The 15,854-nt window shown below is 41.3% G+C and overlaps 1 protein-coding gene across 1 annotated transcript in view; it reads right to left on the bottom strand.

Annotated features, from left to right (window-relative positions):
- The window catches only part of EIPR1 (EARP complex and GARP complex interacting protein 1), an 84,088-nt gene that overhangs the window by 27,863 nt on the left and 40,371 nt on the right, over window positions 1-15,854 (bottom strand). The gene's annotated exons all lie outside the window — the stretch shown is intronic.

Genomic DNA, 15,854 nt, shown 5'->3' with positions numbered 1-15,854 from the left:
AATGATCTCAAAGGCCTTCTCCAACCTAGTGATTCTATGATCACAACTCAACCAACATTCACTGTATATCTGTGATTCACCAGTTTTGTGCTAAACATGAAAGAATGCAAGAAATCAGCTCTCACCTCCAGTTCTACCTATAAGGAGCAGCACATTCAGGTCAGCTGGTTTGGGCAGCTAAGAATACTGGTATAAACTGGACAGGGGCAGATGGACACTAGACAGAAGGAATAATTTCTTTAACATAAGAGTAGTGAGACACTGGCTCAGGTTGCCCAGGGAAGCTGTGGCTGCCCCATCCCTGGAGGTGTTCCAGGCCAGGTTGGATGGGCCTTGGGCAGCCTGAGCCAGTGGGAGGTGTCCCAGCTATGGCAGGGGAGTCAGAACTAGAGGATTTTTAAGGTCCCTTCCAACCCAAACTGTTCTATGATTCAATAAATATGCTCTATAATAGATTTGCTGCAGATTAACAGTAAAGTTAAAAGAATAATACTTGACTTTTGATGAGAATAGGTTTCCACACCCTGCACTTTTAAAAGAAAGTTGTGCACAACTTCACTATCAATGGCTACAAGGAGAAACTTACTCCCATTTCTCAACAAAAACCTAAGTTATCTGAAGGCATTTAATATGCTGTGCTCATCCTCAGGGCATACATGAAGTATCTCTTGCGGTTTGTCAAAAGTCCAGCACGACACGTAATATTTCAAGTCTCTTAGGTTTTTTGCATGAATCAATTTGTTATCTGGATTGGAGAGAAGAAAGAAGGTTGCATGAATAGATGCAGCCTCAGACAAGCGAGCCCAAGACTAAGCAGCCACCACCTCCGTAACTCGGTACTGCACACTACGCATGCTCCTATCTGATCCCTAATTTTGCATTACTCCCGTCTTCCTAAGACAGTGGGGATGACCTGGCTGGCCATGGGACTTGATCTAACCTTATAGTATAAAACTCAAAAGAAAAACAGGAAGTTGCGGGCCAAAGAAAGAAGTGATAGTGTCATTTTTTCACACCATAAATGAAATACAATCTTAGATATCCTCAGCTGATCCCTTCAACCCAAAATCCTCTTGCTTCTTTTCTTCCATGAACCATTTAATTGCACTGCACTTCTAATAAAACAAGTTCCGCAGATGACTGTACCTTTTTGCTGTTACGGAGAATCCAAACTACATAGAGAAAATAGGAATATGCCAAAAAAAAGAAAAAAAACAAGTAGGTGAAAAAAAGCTGGAACTATAACTACGGGTGTGTTGGCCGACTCCTCACCCACTTCAATTTTCCCTAAGGCAACGGAGCAAATCAAAGAGAGGACTGTCTTCTGCATCTGTCTTCTGCTGGAACCATGACCCGCAACCTCATTATGTTGTCAATCCATGGGAATAAACTACTTCAAAAAGTTAATTTGTACTGAGCTTTCTTGTATTAGGACAAACCCACTTCATTTAGCACATTAAGCTACCATCATGTTTTTAAATGTGTTTGAACGGGACTAGAACGATTCCATGATTTGCTTTAAATAGGGCTGCTTTGCCTGTGGTACTGCCAATCTTATTTTGGAAAGTGTTTCTTGTTGTGTGGTACAACTTGGAAGGAACTTATAAGCAACTGAAAATAAGTGCTGATAATAAAAATGATGAAACAATTTCAATTAGAGGTACAACCATCGTTTTACCTATAATAGTGAGAAGTAACCAACAGGCACTGGCATGGGGATTCCAGAATTTTAGTCCTGCTGAACAGGAACATCAAAGAGATCCTTCAAAGAGATTAAAACATGATAGGAACATGATTAATGGGATAAAGACAATTAATGGGCCATGCAAGAACAGCTAGCCTTTCACAATCTGGTCTTCCGAAGTGACATTAAAAGACATCAGGACCATCACACTACTGAATGGGTGACTACAAAACCTTCAAGTTGATTCTTATCATATTTACTTTAAATCCATCATTTTTCTTAGCTATTGTTGAAAGCATAACTGGCACCTGGTGTCGATATATACGGATATATTCTTAACTATTGACAATGAAATCTGATTTGACCAATTGCCTCCTATTTAAGAGTTCTTTCAGCCGGATATCAATATCCTTCATGCCTGTTGATCTAGTTGACCCTTCCTTGCACTGATCACTGAACCTTCAGTTTAAAAAGCTAGACTGGAAGTGCTTTCTTTCTTTTCAAAGTAGGAAGACATTTCACATCCTTAAGTGTCACTGAGCTTCCAGACAAAGAATTTTTATAGCTGAATACAGTGCGCTAATTAAAGCAAATTATAGCCCAGCTGACATACCTTGGAATTAAAAGGTATTCACTCAATCCTTGCAAGACACCCATTTTTCTTCTATTTAATTTATCTTTTAGGAAAATTCATTGTTTCATGAGTGTGGTTGTAGCGATCACTCAGATTTTATAATCTAAGCAAAGGTTACTAAACTCACTCTTTATTATGCGTTCAGGATGTTAAACACGTGAAATATTATGGAGGAAGGAGACAAAACTACTGGTGAGCGAAAAAATCCCTGGCTTTCAAAGCAAGATATCTACTTTAAAAAAACTGAAGTTTTCATTTTGAGCAGTTTTCAGACACAGCAGAGGTGGCGGTAGTCTTTTACAAACGGAAAAATAAAGATAAACCATTTTCCCAAGCGCGCCCACAGTTGCTGATGCTCACGGTTTTCAAAGCGGACAAGATAATTGTCAAATTCCCAGCTGCCACTCAGAAACTGAGTGTCAACTTCATGGCTCCTCTTTACACACTCTATAAACAGCAGACAAGCAATTATATTCGTTGCCTTTTACCCTGTTTTGTTATCATCTGACTTCAAATTAGCTTCTAGTCAGTTTGGTAAAAAAAATTAAACCCTACAGAGAGTGTTTTCCTAGTTAAAAAAAAAAAAAGTTTAAAATATTCACTCAAATGCACACATAAAAGGACTCATTATCTGTGTTTTATGCTGAAAAGATAGTTAACACCATCATTTATTAACGTACTGAGCTGTTACAACTGAACAATTCAGAGTTCTCCATTATAGACAAAGCAGAATAAAGTGACACGCAAACGCTTTCATAGACACGAACTGCAGTCGCAGGCAGCCACAACGCTTTGGACAAAGCAAACATTAACTACTGCTTCACCATTATTATAGAAGTGACAACCGTTTATTTCTTTAAGTGGAAAAATCTTGTTAGACTGAAAATTTTAGTGCAATACGAAATGGAAAATATACCCAAACATTCAGTAACTCGGCAGAACGATCTGCCTCCTCATCAGAAAAATTCAGGTTATAGACTCAACTATCGTTGCTTCCTTGCAGTAAAATGATGAAAATTGAGAATCATCTAATCAACTAATAGTTTGGGTTGGAAGGGACCTTAAAGATCATCCAGTTCCAACCCCCTGCCATGGGCAGGGACACCTCCCACTGGCTCAGGCTGCCCAAGGCCCATCCAACCTGGCCTGGAACCCCTCCAGGGATGGGGCAGCCACAGCTTCCCTGGGCAACCTGGGCCAGGGCCTCACCACCCTCATGGTGAAGAAATTCCTCCTTATGTCCAGCCTAAATCTTCCACTCTCCAGTTTATACCCATTCCCCCTCATCCTATCACTATAAGACTTTGTAAACAGCCCCTCCTCAGCTTTCTTGTAGACCCTTCAGGTACTGGAACGCTGCTAAGCAGGCGCTTTGAACACTATTCTATGAGAAAGGAGACTGACTGAGAACAACCTGGAACACACAACTCTTCATCTTTACCCAAATATTCTACAGAATGACCACATTTCTATATAAAAACAGTTTACGCTGTTTTGTAGCACATGCTACAAAGTCCATGCAGCTGGAAGCACATATAAGTTACGCTGTGACTCAAAATTATCAGCCATTGAGATATATTTTAGTGTACAACTCCTGAAAACACAGTTAAACAAGAACCATGGCTTCCTAAGAAACCTGAAAGATAACGTGACTTTTATTTTAGCTGCCTTTTTGGCTAAGATGTTGCTGAGAAGAATGAGAAATGAAGTTCAAGATTACTTCGGACAAGAACCCAAAAGACATCTGAGCTTTATTCTGGTTCTTAAATTAGGTTTACATTCAGAAAACTAGAACTGCTACACAAATGAATATAACAGTATCCCAACAAGGAGGTGATACAGGAAAAGCACTCGCCTCTAAAGCGTTTGTAATTATTTTTCCCTTAAATTATCATAATACAGTGTTGGCAAGTCCATAAAAATTCTTTCTGAAAAGAATCATGCAATAGAATACAAAATAATAAAGGGTCACTCTTGCTATTTGTATTTAATTCACTGCATCTCCTTCTCTACTGAATCTGCAATGAAACATTTATGGTTGGACTTGATGATCTCAAAGATCTTTCCCAACCTAGGGATTCTATGATTATAAGGAGAAAAAGAATTATGATTCCTGCTTTACAGGCCCAATAATTTCAGTATTGAAAAGGTCTTTATGTACATATAAACATAAGGACAGTCTGAATCCTAGGAGTTGGCAATCTAACAGAAAGCAGGGCAGCGAATTCGTTAACAAGAAAACAAGATACCGGACTAATTGATTTTAAGTAGGAGTTCCTAAATATCCAATTAGTAGAATAATAGAATGGTTTGGGTCTGAAGGGATCTTAAAGCCCACCCAGTTCCACCCCCTTCCATGGACACAGACATCTCCCACTGGCTCAGGCTGCCCAAGGCCCATCCAACCCGGCCTTGAACACCTCCAGGGATGGGGCAGCCACAGCTTCCCTGGGCAACCTGGGCCAGGGCCTCACCACCCTCATGGTGAAGAAATTCTTCCTAATGTCTAATTTAAATCTTCCCCCTTCCAATTTAAAGCCATTCACCCTCATCCTATTACTCCAGGCCCCTGCAAGAAGTGCCCCCCCCGCTTTCTTCTAGCCCATTTCAGGTACTGGAAAGTCACTCTAAGGTCTCCCCAGAGCCTTCTCTTCTCCAGGCTGAAGAACTCCACCTCTCTTAGCCTGTCTTTGTATGGGAGGTGCTCCAGACCTCAGATCTACTTTTTGGCCTCCGCTGGGCCCGTTCCAACAGTCTCATTGGACTTCTTATGTTGAAGATTCCAGAACTGGACACAGGACTTCAGGTGGGGTCTCAAGAGAGCGGAATAGAGGGGCAGAATCACCTCCCTCACCCTGCTGGCCACTAGGAACAACTATTAAATTCCAGTTGAGCTATTCATGATTTAAAGTGATGACCAACAGGTGAACACCTCCATAGTTCATTAGTTATCTTGGACTTCTGTCTCGTTGGCCATATGTCATACATATTAATAATGCCCAAAGCAGCAAAGAGAAACTGTGCAAATTGATTACACTGACTCTACACATGAGCTAAACTGACAAAAGCTGTCACTGGTAACATTTTAAGTCAGGAAATATTATACGGGGAATTAATATCTCTAGTCTGTAGATTAACTAACCTGCCTCCACTCTGTATATACTTGCAACATGGTAAGAGCAATTCCTGGTGAATGCAAAGCACGAACAAGCTGCACAACCAAGTGGGTGAAACAGTAAGCAGCAAGACCTACTTTATAGAAAGGAAACTGTGACTGACCATTCTTGGTTATTAGTCAACAATGCTCTACTGTCTTTATTTTCAAAGCAATAAAATACAGTTCTACAAGAATTGCCCATGTGTAGAACACATGGTGAGAATTCTTAGAAGTGTAACCTAGGGTTCTTCAGATTCTAGTTATCTAAATTCCTTAGGATTGTAGAATCCTAAATTCCTTCCCATGAACTTGCAGGTGAAGCCAATCCTTTCTTCCGTGTTCAGATAACCCATACGAAAATCCCACAGAGTAAGAAGTCGGCAGCACTAATTAGAATCCATTTACAAATTAGTTTTTGTAGCATGGTCTTTTCAAGGTCATAGGAGTTCTCCAAGTTCATTTGGTATTAGAGACAAGTCCTTACAGTTGATTAACAATATGATAAAACTAATTTTGCCTGCTTGTTGTCATACATATTTATTCCAGACAGATGAGGAATATTAATACACCTTTCCAGAAAAACTTCTGCTTCCAAAGACCTAAAAAGCATGCCAGATTTTTTAGGACACAGCCTTCTTCTCTTAGGTCTGCCTCTTACTAGCACATCAAGCTGAGTAGCAGATAGCCTGGATTTCTGCTCAACACCATGCTGGTTGGGATAGATTGTTCTTGAGCTTGGAGGAGGTGATCCTTGAATATTAAAATAGCTTTCTTGGACCTCTCTTTCATCTAGGAGCCTATCACATGGGACTTAATACAGCACATCCCTGAACAGGCCAAAGTCTGCTCTCCTGAAATCAAGGGTTGTGAGCTTGTTTTTTACCGTGTTCTCTCCCTCTCAGGATCCTGAAGGCATTTCAGTCACGGCTGCATTGGACCTTCCCATCTATAACCAGCCCTTCCTTCTTTCCAAGAAGGTCCAGCACAGCATCTCTCCTCACTGGCTCCTCTCTGTCACTGTGGGCAGAAAGTTACCGATACTTCTCCGGGCAACCCGGGCCAGGGCCTCACCACCCTCATCATAAAGAATTCCTTCCTAATGTTTAATCTAAATCTTCTCCCTTCCAATTTAAGGCTATTCCCTCTCATCCTACATTTCCATGCCCTTGTATAAAGTCCCTCTTCAGCTTTCCTGGAGCCCTTTTCATTACTGGAAACTGCTCTAAGGTCTCCTTGGAGCCTCCTCTTCTCTGGGCTGAACACCCCAACTCTCAGCCTGCCCTCAGAGCAGAGGTGCTCCAGCCCTCGGATCATATTTGTAGCCTCCTCTGGACAGGAAGACATTTAAATATTATCACAGAAACACTAACAAATAATACTCTAAGGCAAATACACAAAACTCTTACCTTCATTATGCTTCATCCATGCCTTCACATATTGCTCAAGTGCTAAATACATCTCTAGATATAGGAAAGCTCTTGCAAAAGTTTTGTCACATGAACACAATGAATATTTTACAGTAGTATTTTAATTATCCTGCTGTTACAGATATATATATACAGAAATATCTGTGCACTCAGTGGCTGTTCTAAAACATTTTAGAAGCTCTTTTTCCTTTTTGGAAGCGCTTTAGGAACAGGTTTACAGCGGATACTTGTGCTGAGACAACAGAATGCATTACCGGTTTAGAGATTTTGGTGACATATCTACAATAACAAAAGGTCTAAAGTACATGCAGTTAAATTACTATAGAAACAGTATCTTTGCAGTGCAGTTCACGATACCTGTTGAACTCTGCATCCCATGTCAGGAAAAGCACTTCCCTAAGCATAAAGCTTATCTGCAGATAGCGCTACACAGGCAAATCTTTTTAACAGTTTTAGCAGCAACTCACCAAAGAGGTGATTTCTATTTATCAACACAAAAAAAGAATCGATTGACAACTTGTTTTGGACAAGAAACAAAGAGTCAAATAAAAAGTTTGAAAAAATATATAGAGTTTAAAGATCTCCATGAGTATTAAAAGCTGTTTCCATTTTCTTTCTTAATATGAAAGGAAAAAAAAAGGTTCAAAACAAGGAGGAGTAACATTTCACACAAGCAGATGGTGATGACAGATTACTGTCATCCAGAGTTAAACGCCTTTATACACTGAAGCTGAAAGTTGGGGTTGTTCAGCCTGGAGAAGAGAAGGCTCCGGGGAGACCTCAGAGCAGCTTCCAGTACTGAAAAAGGCTCCAGGAAAGCTGGGGAGGGAGTTTTCCCAAGGGCGTGGAGGGACAGGACAAGGGGAATGGCTTTAAATCGTAAGGAGGAAGATTTAGATTAGATATTACGAAGAAATACTTCACAATGAGGGTGGGCAGGCCCTGGAACGGGGAAGTTGTGACTGTCCTGAAAGGAGCATAAAACTGACTTGCCTGTCAAAGACCAGTAAGAAAGATCAATCTAAGAAATCTTCAGTAGGATGAAGGCTCGGCAGGAAAGCATGGGCAGCCAGCAGCCCACGCAATGCCAAGAGTTTTTTCCACGTACTAACGACTTCTCATTAGGGCAGAAACAAGCTTATTTATGAAGCATCTGAAGTAGGCAAAAGCAATCTTTGCAGATGCAATCTACGCAGGGCTGGAGCACCTCCCATCCGAGGACAGGCTGAGGGAGTTGGGGTTGGTCAGCCTGGAGAAGAGAAGGCTCCCAGGAGACCTTATAGCAACCTTCCAGTACCTGAAGGGGCTACAAGAAAGCTGGAGAGGGGCTGTTCACAAAGCCTTATAGTGATAGGATGAGGGGCAATAGGTATATACTGGAGAGGGGCAGATTTAGACTAGACATAAGGAGGAATTTCTTCACCATGAGGGTGGTGAGGCCCTGGCCCAGGTTGCCCAGGGAAGCTGTGGCTGCCCCATCCCTGGAGGTGTTCCAGGCCAGGTTGGATGAGCCTTGGGCAGCCTGAGCCAGTGGGAGGTGTCCCTGCCCATGGCAGGGGGTTGGAACTGGAAGATCTTTAAGGTCCCTTCCAACCCAAACCATTCTATGATTTAAGAGCAAACAATTACCTACTTTGGAGGGGAACGGATGGGACAGAATTTGAGCATTTTCATATGGGATTTTTCTTACCAATGTGGATGTATAAACAGCCAATTTATTGCTGTTTGTAACAAACAGACTATCTGCACTGTTGAGCAGGGGGAAACAACCCAACAAAACAGAATATTCATCCAAATATTCTTCTCCAACAATTTGAAAAATCTACCTAACAAGAAAGTTACGATTGCCCAGGATCTACAGTGATAGTTGAGGGAAATCACCACTCCCTCACAATCAAAAGAACAGCAAACCCAAGAACGATAAACGTTTACACCAACGGTACATCTGTGCCAGGTCCAACACCCCTAATGCCGTGGTTGTGGATACTGAGGGAACTGGAGGTGAACGGGCTGCAAGAAATACCCTAGCTAGTGAGGTCTCACCAACCAACATCTCCATCACCATTTCCCACAACTGAACACTGGACTTGGACTGCTTGAGGCTGCTCGGCACCCTTTAATTCTCAAACGCATTTTATCAAACAGATGAACTTAATCATAAATGTAGAAGGAACAATTTTATCGTCCAACAGACACAAAAGACGTTTCAAAGCCCTGCATTTTTAACTACCATGTAAGCAAGTGTTGGCGCAGCATTACTTCATCTATAATCATCCCGGAATATTGTACTATGAAGGCATTCTACTCTGAGGAGCAAATATTCTAAATGGTAAGGCTTTTGGAGAGCTAACCGGACTGTGAGACCAAGGAAAGCCTAGTTCCTCATGAACGTTTAAAATTCTCTTGCATAACTGATCTTTTCCACTGTTCAACTTTTTTTTTTAAACAAAAAAATTCCCACCAACCTTTCAAGTAAATCAATAAAAAATGAAAATAAAACCAGCTAATATCTACTTAACCTGTAAAATGAGCTGAGGCAAACTGCGACCTTGAGTTTTTTAGTGCTAAGAATAGCGCAAGTGACATTATAAATAAGAAAAAACAACGTTTCAAAAATAGCTCAGTTTTCTTTCAGTGGGGAAACACTCACCAAATTGGCAACAAAACTAGGGAATATGACGGCACAGTGAGAAATGAAGTGAAAAACTACTTTAAAGTTTGGAAGGAAAAGTGAAATAGTACCCTAAAAACCCATCATTTTTTCTTGTAGAGTAACACAATTCCTGTACTACTGTATCATGATTTACAAAAATCAAGGTAAAAACAACTGCAAAGACTTCAAAAACCAATTTTAATTTTAAGCATATGAAATCTATCAAAGTTATCAGAAGTGGCCGTAAGTCCACTGAATCCATAGAGCAAGTTCACATATATGAAATACGGCATATTTTTCCCCTAGTATTTGCTTCAATAAGAGATTTTACTTACATTAAGTTTCTCTCGGCTTTACAAAACTAGAGTCAAATTCTGATCAAAAATTAACATAAAACATTGTGTTATGTGCCTAATTATTATTTCACTATCCTATTAATGAATCGCAATTATCCCCTAGTACGTGTGATTAAGCTGAATAGCTTGAAGTTTTGAACTTGCACAATAGTAACCACTCCAATTTAGAAAGATATTCAAGGGAATGAAAAAGACACAATTGTTATAAATTGCTCTGCTGGTTCCAGACACGTCTTAGAGGATGTTAAAAGGGAAAAGTGAAAGAGAAAATGTGAAAAAACAACTCAATAAATGGCTGAGCATTTGGATTTATATAATACATGGATTTATTTACAATAAAGGATAATCAAGGATTCAAAAGAGCAAAAATCCTGTAAAGAATTCAGGGTATCACACAAAACCAATGGAGAAGAAACAAAAAGGTAAATTTTTTACCATTTTAGAAAGGATCAGAACATAAAGGAGAGTGACAGTACGAAAAGAAGCTCCAAGACACATTCCAAAGGAAAGCACTTGTCGCATAGCAAGTTTTTTTGAATCATAGAATAGTTCAGGTTGGAAGGGACCTTAAAGGCTATCCAGATCCATCCCCGCTGCGATGGGCAGGGACAACTTTCTTTATGCTGCTTCTTCGTAACAGCAGAGGTGACTGATGGAGAATATAAAAGCACGGGAACAAACCAGGTGTGCAAAAATGATTCATAAACGCTGATGATTTTTTGAATCTGTTCACAATTTATCAGCTTCACCAACACATGTCTCCGGAGAGCTCTAAAATTCTGTGCATTATATGAAGACATTGAAAGACCTCTGACATCAACAATTCTTTGCAGCTGGGCAGCTGTTACAAGAAACCTAGAAACCCCTGGCGTTCACTTTATACCCCAGCCCACACGATCGGCACTTCGGACGCTTTCAGAGGAACCTCGAACGAAGAGCAAAGGGCTCTCCTTCCTCACAATTATATTTCTGGTTGTGAGTTAGGCTACTTGTGTTTTTAATGTGGAGGCCCTTGCTGAATTGAACTTATAACACTTGCAAAATATGACTGCATAAGGTGTTTTTCACTAAGAAATGGCTGAACAAGTAGTTTGTAGGAAAAAAAATAGGTAAGAAATATTATCTGGTACCCGTCTGGTGTAAGACAAGATATGCTTAAGAATGTAAGGGCTTACAAACAACAGATTGGGTAAGAAATTTAATGGGCAAGAAATTTACTATGTAAAAAATTAGCCCAGTAACAGCCCTGTAACAGCTTTGGGATACGTTGTAAAGTTCAGGAGAGGGTGGTCTGGCTTTGAGATGAATGCTATAAAGATTGTGGGTTTTTTGACAAAGATTGAGCACTTCCCATCTTGTTAGAAGGAGGCGCTGCCCCGATTGCAATCACAAATTAATTAATTAATGCTGCTTCACAAGATGTGCGCCTCAATTCACCAATTCAACTCATGAACGTTTCCCACATGGCCATGGGACAAACGAAGAGTTAGAATACGAGCAAGTTTGCCAATCAAAAAGCTGTGGTTGCATTCATTACACACCTCTGCGGTAAAGCATATATAACAGTTAAAACACGATATATTCAAGATCATACGATCCTCTTAGAAGAGGTATTGCTTTCAGGTTTATATTCATTATATTTACATGATTAAATTGTTTTGAACATTTTTTTTTTTAATTAAAGACTAAGGTAGAATTTTAATATGCACGCCCTGATGCCTAACAGAGGGATACAGTAGAAGAATTAACATAACCACCATCATGACATAAAACAAAAGCGTTACCTGAATACGATGTGAAAGCGTCAGAGCTATTAAAACCACCATTTTCCCTCTTGCCTTTTGGATTCTCTTACTTCTTGTCTGTTTGGGGTTTTTTGAGACAAAGTTTTACTGTGGGTTTGGGTTTTTTGTTGGTTTTGGTTTGTTTGTTTGTTCCAGACCTCACTCACCGGTCTTCAGAGCATCGCCTACATGTGTGCTTAGCTTTCATCAGCTGTGTTCCTTAACGTAATGATTGTTGTTAAATTGCAGTAACACGTTGTGTACTACCTTATATATTTTAAATAAACTTCCATTCAAGCTGCAAGGACCGCTCCAGCTAACTTGTACTATGGAGAAAGCAAACTTTAAGGAGGTTTCTCCACAGGAGAAAGGAGGTTTTGAAAAGGAGAGAGGTTTCGAAAAGGAGAGAGGAGGTTTCTCCCTAGGAGGTTTCGAAAGCAAAAAGCAGGATGTTAAGCAGATGAAGGCAACTCTGCTTCGAGCAGATACCAGGGGAGAAACTCCAGCTTTTCACCTTCACTTCTGCCAAAAGAAAAAGTTCTGAATTCAAGATCTCACAGATTATGCTTTTGCTCTCATGGTCTGTAGTACTGTCCTCCTACAAGGACTATCCTGTCGAGTCTACTCTCAGAAAGTCTGTAGGAAAACAGAGGAAGTAGGACAGTAGGGTTCTCATCATCTAGGTCTTCAGGTTTTTAACAAATGCATTTATAGGGATTCTTCCAAGCTGCACTCAGGGTTAGCCAAACTCTCATTAACTCCTGTCTTGCTTCCTTGGCCTCTCCCATCCAGACCGTACGTGGGACTGCTTCTTGCAAGACATCCAATAGAAAGCTCCTGTAATCACGGCATCTTGAAATACCGCATAGAGCAACGCACCTATGGTTGTGTACATGTACACTGTGGGAATACATACAGTTATCTACAAAATGAACTTGTCTCTAAAAAAAACCAAACCAAACTTATTCCATTAAAAACTTATTTGAATCAATTTACTTGGGAATTTTGCACTCAAAATCTTTGCATTTTGGCTCAAGTGAGGAACAGTATGTAGAAGATGAAAAGAAGTCTCGTACTTAGACCAAACAGGGCAATTAATATGCCTATTTGTTTGCTTAATTAAAGTACAGAATCATAGAATGGTTTGGGTTGGAAGGGACCTCAAAGCCCATCCAGTTCCCCCTCCTGCCATGGACAGGGACACCTCCCACTGGCTCAGGCTGCCCAAGGCCCATCCAACCTGGCCTGGAAGCCACAGCTTCCCTGTTCCAGTGCCTCACCGCGTTCATTGTAAAGAATTTCCTCCTAATCTCTAGTCTAAATCTTCCCCTTCCAATTTAAAGCCATTCCCCCTCATCCTATCACTTCAGGCCCTCGTAAAAAGCCCCTCCCCAGTTTTCCTGGAGCCCCATTCAACTCTGGAAGCTGCTCTAAGGTCTCGCTTGAAGCTTTCTCCTCTCTGGACTGAACAGCTCCAATTCTCTCAGCCTGTCCTCACAGCAGAGCGGCTCCAGCCCTTGGATCATCTTTGTAGCCTCCTCTGGACCAGTTCCAGGGGATTGTGCTTAATTTTCAGAATTCTCTATGCCCTACAAGACACTGAGTAAAAACTCTGACAGGACTGATTCAAAGCTAGGAGGCAGCAAGCAATCTCAGTAACTGAAAGCAAATAGTTACGCCTAATTTTTAAGCAAAGTAATTCATGCAATCCAGAATAAACTGCAGGTAAGCCCATTTCTTTATCAGTTGCCTGTAACATCTTGGAAATTTGATTTTTGTCAGCGATTTTGTCAAGGCGAGGCAATTATTTCCGAGGATCCTGAGCAGGAGGGCCACAGTGTACAGACACAAGCAAGGCAACTTTAGAATTCTAGTCACAATTGATTAGAAATTCTCTTTCGGTCTCGGATCACAGAAGAGAATTGGTATTAAATATGTCCCTGCTAGGTTTTAATAAGAAACTCCGGTGATATTTGAGCACAGAATGTCATAAAGGAGATGAGATAAAGGTAAAGATATACAAGATTAGTTCTTCTTAACACCAGTAAACAATTGCTACTATCTGGACTCAGAGAAGCTCACACAAGGTGCCACAAAGGCTGAAAACAACATCACACTGTGCCTCTCAAACTGTCAACCGTGGCACTCTTCTCTGCCCGGCATATGGAAATGAGATGAAAGCCCAGTTTATGTTCTTATTTAAAAAAAATAAAATTAAAAACCCAACCATGCATGCTGGTGAATCATTTTCAAAATGAACTTTATGAAAAAGAATTCTCTATCAAATCTAAAGAGCATCATTTCAAAAGCTACAACTTCAAACCATTTCCACCCTTAACGAGGGTATAGCTTACAGTACTTTGTTCTGCTGTGCTCTGTGGATTAAACCATGTCCTTAAAGTGCATGTGGACACACCGGATGCTCGGTTTCAGTATCCAGGCTGTGCTCTAATGGCAAGGCAAAGCTCAGAGCCAGTGTAGAAGTTGCCCTTCTTACTGCAAAAGTATGATGCTAGACCACCGCTGATGTCATGCAAAGAAATTCTGTACAACAATGTTGGTCTTACACTGAAGTTTGAAAAATATTTACATTTAGATTAAGGAAAATGGCTTTTCTGATCTATGGCCAATTCTAGAAAACAACTGTACCAGAACTGTCTAAAGTACTTCCCTATTTTTGTAAACATCTGTAACAGAAGAGAATATTTAAGTTGCTCTTTGCAGAACACACCACTCAGCAGGACATGGACTGCTAAGTGACACACATAGAATCATAGAATCGCCAGGTTGGAAAAGACTCTTGAGATCATCAAGTCCAACTGTACCTATCGGCCACTAAACCATATCCTTAAGTGCCGCGGACAGCCAGACCTCTTCCCAGTCTCTGTTCTCTGTTGCCTCCTGGGTTTGTGCGATGACGTGGCCTCTGTTCGGGTGCTGGTCTAACTCCGAGCTCCTCCTTTGACTGCTCTAGGAGCTCCTCCTTGGAGTGCCCTAACTTTCTCACCTTCTCTCAGCCGCTCTCTCTTGGAGTGCTCTCTCTTACTCTGAGCTCCTCCTTTGAGCGGTCTTCTTCTGAATAGTCTTCCGAACTGCTCTGCCATGCCAGGCTTTATGCGCCCTTATCCCCTCACTAACAGCTACCCCAGTGACTGGCCACTTCTCAGGATCTCACAGCTGCAGCAATTAAGTTCAACTCATCTGGCCTACGATTAGTTTTCCTTTACATTTCATATCATTTTACAATTTTTACACTCCCCTATACTTAAGCACCTCCTCCACCCGTCTTTTAAATCCCTCCAGGGATGGGGACTCCACGCCCTCCCTGGGCAGCCTCTGCCAGGGCCTGAGAATCCTTGAGGCGAAGACATTTTTCCTGATGTCCAATCTGAACCTGTCTTGGTGCAGCTTGAGGCCACTCCCTCTCGTCCTATCACCTGTCACTTGGGAGAACAAACCAACACCAACTTCACTACACCCTCCTTTCAGGCAGTTGGAGACAGTGATAAGGTCTCCCCTCAGTCTCCTCTTCTCCAGGCTAAACAACCCCAGGTTCCTCAGCTGCTCCTCATAACCCTTGTTCTCCAGCCCCTTCGCCAGATCTGTTCCCTTCTCTGGACACGCTCCAGGACCTCAACGTCTTTCTTGCAGTGAATGACCCAAAACTGAACCCAGGATTTGAGCTGCAGCCTCACCTGTGCTGCGTCTAGGGCAGAATCACCTGCCTGGACCTACTGACCATGCGGTCTCTGATCCAAGCCAAGATGCCATTGGCCTTCTTGGCCACCTGGGCCATTGCTGGCTCATTTGGCCCAGTACATTTATTTTACTTATTTATGTGAGCTTCTTCCACTATGACCGAGGCAGAAATAGGAAAGCCTGCTCTAGAATAAAATCCTCTACATCAGCTGTGCCTGCCTGAGATGACACGAGGGGTACTAATGCCAAGTATTCCATTTGCAGCTTTCACCTCTCTGCGATATAGGACATTTCCAAATCTTTATGCATATATACACACACAGAGGTAACGGGTGTTAAATGGTAGCAGGTTTTTGAAAGCAACAGTACTGAAAGAAGTCAGACGACAGGAGACAGAACTGCACATGAGCTTGCTATAAATTACAGTAGAAGAAAATAAACATATTTGGCAGTAACAAAC

The sequence above is a fragment of the Cuculus canorus genome, chromosome 3 (assembly GCF_017976375.1).
Source record: "Cuculus canorus isolate bCucCan1 chromosome 3, bCucCan1.pri, whole genome shotgun sequence".
Taxonomy (NCBI): domain Eukaryota; kingdom Metazoa; phylum Chordata; class Aves; order Cuculiformes; family Cuculidae; genus Cuculus; species Cuculus canorus.
The sequence above is the reverse complement of the archived record's forward strand: the minus strand, read 5'-3'. Positions and strand labels throughout refer to the sequence as shown.